Here is a 6,000-nt window from a genome sequence, read left to right as displayed (position 1 = left end):
CTGAGCTGTAGCTATTTCCTATTTCCTGTTTCCTTGAACCAGTACTGCCTGCAGTGCTACCTTGACTCCGGAAGCTTTAGTAATTCCCTGTTCTTGAACCAGCACTGCCTGCAGTACTACCTTGCTTCCTGAGCTCAATTCTTGTTCCTGCCCCAGCACTGCCTTCTATGCTACTTTGTTTTCTTGATTCCTGAACTTGCACTATTCTAGTATACCCTTGTAGCCTCCCATTCTGTATATCCTTTTCCAGTCCCTGGCTTTTTAGGTCTCGCCTAGCGAACGGAGCGCATGCGCTGATTCGCCTTGGCAAGACGATTGTTGTCAGTTTGGTGCTCGAAGGGGACAAAACATGTGCGCGCCCGGACAGCTGATGTGCACGCTCACGGTGTCTGCATCAGCTTGGGCCAAGCTGAGACAGCACATGGGCACACGCACGGCATGTCTTTCAGCCTGCATCATGTGCGCACCCGGACAACCGACGTGCACGCTCACAGCGTCTGCATCAGCTTGGGCCCGGACAGCACATGGGCACGCGCATGGCGTGTCTTTCAGCTTGCCAGGAAACTAACTTAAATTCTAACTGTTAAGCAAAGCACACGCACAGAGCCTTCTGGACCTCTCTTGTAGCACTTGCTGGCTTCCAGCTTCTGTCAATGAAGCCATATCTATAGGAGGGATGTTTAAAGGGCTGCAGTAAATTGTCACCTCCCTGGGCATGTTTGGGTCCTGAGCGCCTTGCGTTTTCTACACTCTCAGTGGGTAGAGTTCGGTTTCACCTACCGCACGGTTTTCCCCCTTCTCTCCTGTAAATTAAGTGGTTCCCGAGGAGTTATATAAAAATTATCATGTTGCTACATACGGTCCTTTTTGCAGTTATTATAAATTGTATATGAATGTTCCCTAGATAGTTCCATCTTGGACATGTAAGTATATTATTGTTTACATACTCCAAAATCCTTTTGTGAATGTCTCCATGGTTTCCCCAAAACCAGATCCTGAAACGGATTCAAATCAAAGCATTTTGTGAAAAGTGCCCTAACTATCCACAATAACTCCTTGCACCTGAAAACCACCCTGGCAGAGTTATCAAGGTACGCTGCCAACAGAATGTAAGGGGAAAGCACAAATAAAGACATGGTGCACATTTTTTAAAACAGGAAGGACATACTCTTAGGGACCAAGTAAAATTTCAAAGATTTGGGGAAGAGCTGAAAATTGTGCTTTTTAGTCAATTGTTTAAACAAGGAATTCTAAACAGAGTGAGTAACCTGGCCATCACGACACACGTCCTTGTGGGAAAGCACATTATTGGTTGACTTCTGAACATCCCTGACATCACACCTCTGAGTAGGGCTTCTTCACTGAATCATGGACCTATTGTTTTTTTTTTTTGCCAAGTCCGATGACGTTCATGATAGTCAATAAACCCCCATAGACTAAAAGTGTTCTTCAAAACCCTAAATGAATACTTAAATAGCATGTTGAACATATTCAAAATAAATATTAACGAATAAATATAATGTCTGTTTTGTAAGCCATGCTGGAAATGGAAAAGATATACTTTAGTAACTCACCGTCATCTGTTTGGGCATGGCGAGGCAACGAGGCCAATAATCGGTCACAATGGGTTTATACGTTATATGTACGCCAGGAACCTCTCAAAGTGACTCTCCATTATTAGTGGCACATTCAACAAGCATTTGCAATGCAATAGGTCTCGCATTTGAGCTATTGGCTCTGCAAATGACTGCATTTTATTCGTGTGTTTTGAAAACCTGCAAAGGCGCTCTTTGTACATATAGCCCTTGCTTACGAGATGCAAAGGTGGCAATAACTGCGCCTCTTTTACTGCCAGCTTTGCTTCTAGTAAGCAAAAACTAGAAGTACAAAGTGCGTATTTAAGCACCGCTTCCAGCTTTTCAAACTGCATAAATAAAAGGCATTGTCATTTACAATGCCAATAGCTCAAACTCTTGCAAATGAGACCTATTGCATTGCAAATGCTTTTTTTACCATTTCCTTGGTTCCAGTTCTAGTTTGCTGTCTTTCTATTCTACTGTCTGTTACCTTGTATATTTGTTACCTGATTTCTGCCTTTGCATACATATCCTATATGTGGGTATTTTCAGTCAGTATCTGTAACAGCAATTGTGGGTGAGGAACTTGCTGAGTTTCGCTAAAGATTAGGAAGGGCTATGGCTAGTACCAAAATGTATATAATGTTCTCTGGCCAAAAATATGCATTTATATTTTTATAATGGTCCTTTATTGTGTCTTTTATAAATGTGGGTAACTTGTGTACTTAAAGTTTTCTTTTCTTTTATGAGGTACGATGGTTTGTATGTTCAGTACTTTTATGATCCATTTAATGAATCGAATAAAGTTTTGAAATGAAATGAAATGAATGAACTTGCTGATCTTCAGTCTTACTGTGTGGAGCTCCTGAGTGCTTTACCCCACATTCCCTTTATTATTATCATCCAAGCAAGCCTTCTGAAGTCTTGTGGCAGAAGTGAACATCTTGGGTGTAGCTTTGTACTTAAGTCATTTGCAGTATCTCCTGCCTTGTTTGCTACCAAGGCTTTCATAGAGAAAGAGTCAGAAGCATTCTGAAGCTTCTGGAACGTGCCTAATCTATTTCGATGTCTGTGCTCCTACCTGCAGAACCCTCTTAGACTTCATCATACAGCATCAATTTTGAAACCCCAAAATAAAAAGAAGAAAGAAAAAACATTCAGACCAGAACCTGGTGTGTAGGGTAAGGGCCAGTGCCTTGTTAACACACATCTTGATTGTTTTAATTTCTTTTAATTGTGAATCACACCTATTCAGCATTTGAGCTATTGGCTTTCTGAATTTGAGGTTTTTGAGAAATGCAGCACTTTACCTGAAAACAAGCATATGATGAAATGCAAATAGGAGGATATTCAAGAGAAAACTGCAGAAGAAGTTTCCTAGACCTCATTGAAGAGCTTCAATTTAGAAAACCTGCGAGAAAAGAAAGAAAGAGAAAAACATTCAAACCTGACCCTGGAGTGTAAAGTAAGGGACAGGTGCCTCGTGTACACACTTGGCTAACCCAGATTTAAATAAGGCGCTTTTCTTGTTGTTCTTTTGTTCAATGTTGGGGACAAGACTGGTGTTGGTGTTTGGAGGATAGTCACTTGAGTTATACATACTTATCTTCAATGTTGTCATTCTGTTTTGTTGTGTATCTTGCCAAATCTGGAGTGCAACAAGGACAAGCACAGCAGAAAAGATACTGATACAGTGTGAAGGACCAGAAGAAAGTAACAGGGCCAACGGTCACTCTCCCACGTGGAAACCTCCAAGAGGACCGGAGCCAGACGTTTCCTGGGAAAATGGTCAGCTTGCCAGCAGCCAACTGTAGCCAAATGGTAGGAACCTAACGTGCTACAGCAACACGGAAGATGACATACTGTCCAAAACTAGAACCTGTAGGGAACTTAAAACAACTAAGACAACAACATTTATCCAGAAGGACAAATGCTACCTCCATGGACTGAAACAAACAAGGCAGGCAAGGGAAACAATCCTGCCTAATGGAGGCAGCAAATGACAAACCAAAATGCATTTCTTCTCACCAACAAAGCACATTGGCAGCTTGAGTTCAAAGGAAAAGAGGGTGGCATTAATAAGGTGGCAGACGAACATATGAACGACAACAACTGTGCCCTCCATACCGGTGCTCCCTGTAGGGCCTGGCATATATACAGGTACAGTTGGAGTTTGGTCAGAAGATGGTTTGATCTCAACCAAGGATTCCTATGATTTCTGTGGGAATCCTGGTGATTCTGAACCTATGGATTAGTCGACGTTTCATCCCTAGTGTGCCCCTGTAGGTGGTCACGGCGGGTCTTTCTCAAGACAGGAGGGGAAGGACAGTTTTAAGATCAAGGCAGGGTTCCTCAAGTTGATCTTGTATGGCTCAATGGCCTGTCGCATCTATCGTTTTGGAACAACGGTCGGAGGCTTTCACTCGCTCTCAGTACCTGTATATACACCTGTATAGATTAATTTCCCCACACTGTATATATTATTATGTTCACTGAGCACCCCTTCACAAAAAGTCACGAATTTGTATGACGGTCTTGTTATGTACTCATAATTAATCCACAAATGAAGTAATTCGGATTTGTATAGAAGCAACCATGTATTAATGTGTATAATACAATACTTTGACCGTATGATTTTGTTTTTCCGTGTTTTGAGCATTGATTTCTCACTAAACACTAGTCCCTGTATCAGAGAGCTGATTTGTTTTCATTTGCATCTAGGAGCATAGTTCAAATAACCTGTCTTACCCAACAGAACCAATTTTTTGTTTAACTGAAACCCCAGCATGTCACTTCTTAAAAAATAGAAAATACAGACATTTCATTATGAAATCGAAACTTTTTACTTTGAATAAATAAGCTCCTGTCTCTGACACAGAATGAAAGAACAATTTATGGTCCCGAAATACTCAATTTTAATTTGTAACAAATGTATATTTGGTCCCCAAACATCAGCATGTTATTTTCAGTAAGCACTCTTGTTGTCAACATGGACAGATTGTGCCTTTTGTACCCATTATCATCATCAAGTTCTAAAGATGGCCATCACATGGCAGTATTTGTCATTTCATTATAAGTTCTAGTAAGAATTATTCAAGAAAAGCCACAATAAGTCATGTACTGACATCATTTTTCCAGTAGCACAATTATACACTGGATAGCTACTATATTGTCAAGATTACCCACAGTATGTTAATGATGAGCACCAATAGGCAGGGCAGGGGAATTATGCTGCAGGTAGAGAGCCAAATTATGCGGCAGGGGTGTGCGTAAATTATGAAGCAAGAGAAGGCAAATTATGTGGCATGATGCGACACATTTTATATTAGTATTACTTCATTATTTTGTCATTTTTACTTTTGTTAACACTGTCTGGGCATTGGTTGCATCTTATTATTGCCAGTTTAACATCCATATATAGCAATAAGTAGCAGAACGGTGACCAGTCAAGCTTTGCAAAGAGCCTTCCACTGCACAGCACCATGTGTTGCTGCATGTTTTGTCACTGATGAACAATTTGAGCTAGAATTTTTTTTTCCTAATATATGCAGATTTTGCAGAAGATTATGGATTATGTGGCAAATGCGGCAAATCTATAATCAAGTGAGAAATGCGGCAGCCTCACAAACGCATAATTCCAGTGGCCCTGCCAATCGATCAGGAATAGCCAAAATGTTGTCTAGAATGACCTCGATTCGTAAAACATAGGCCACTATTGAGCACGGGGTGTCCTCAATGTACTTAAGATGAGTTCCTTGAGTAATTGGAAAGCTCCTTTTATCCATCCCCTCCCGACCTCTCCATAAACACAAACTAATATACAAACTCAATCAGACTCTCACACACCAGCAAATTCTGACTCTTCACCCCCTCTCAATTTACCTAGTTCCAACAGTACAACAGGAAATCCTATTTGGGCTCTGGTTAGCTGCTGGAAAGCAGAAGTAACAGTACAGCAAAAGAGACCTGTGCCAGCTACCATGAATAGGAGTTTTCACCTGCCCGTCCCAGGACCACAAGCTAGTGCCCCTATTAGACTGTGAACATGTCCAACAAGGTTAACCTACATTCAACGTTTTTGCAGGTGTACCTCCTTCTGATAAGGATACTGTTACATACCCAGTAAGAATCTGTTCTTGGCATGCAGAGCTGTACATTCATATGATTCGCATACTCCTGCCATTTAGTGTTGGGTCCGGATGTTTGCAAGTTTTTTTCTTCGAATAAGTCTTTCCAGTCACGCAGTAGGTGACTCCTCCTTTTGGTAATAGTGCGCATGGGCATCGACTCTATTGTTAGATTGTTTTTCCGCATGGGGTAAGAATGGAGTTAGTAAGTGTAGAATAGAGATGTGCATTCGTATGTATATAGGATAAGAAAGAACTGCAACAGGTACAGGCACCCGGGGAGGCGGTGGGTGCAT

Source organism: Lissotriton vulgaris, chromosome 5 (assembly GCF_964263255.1).
Source record: "Lissotriton vulgaris chromosome 5, aLisVul1.2, whole genome shotgun sequence".
Classification (NCBI taxonomy): domain Eukaryota; kingdom Metazoa; phylum Chordata; class Amphibia; order Caudata; family Salamandridae; genus Lissotriton; species Lissotriton vulgaris.
This window is presented reverse-complemented; position numbering follows the sequence as displayed.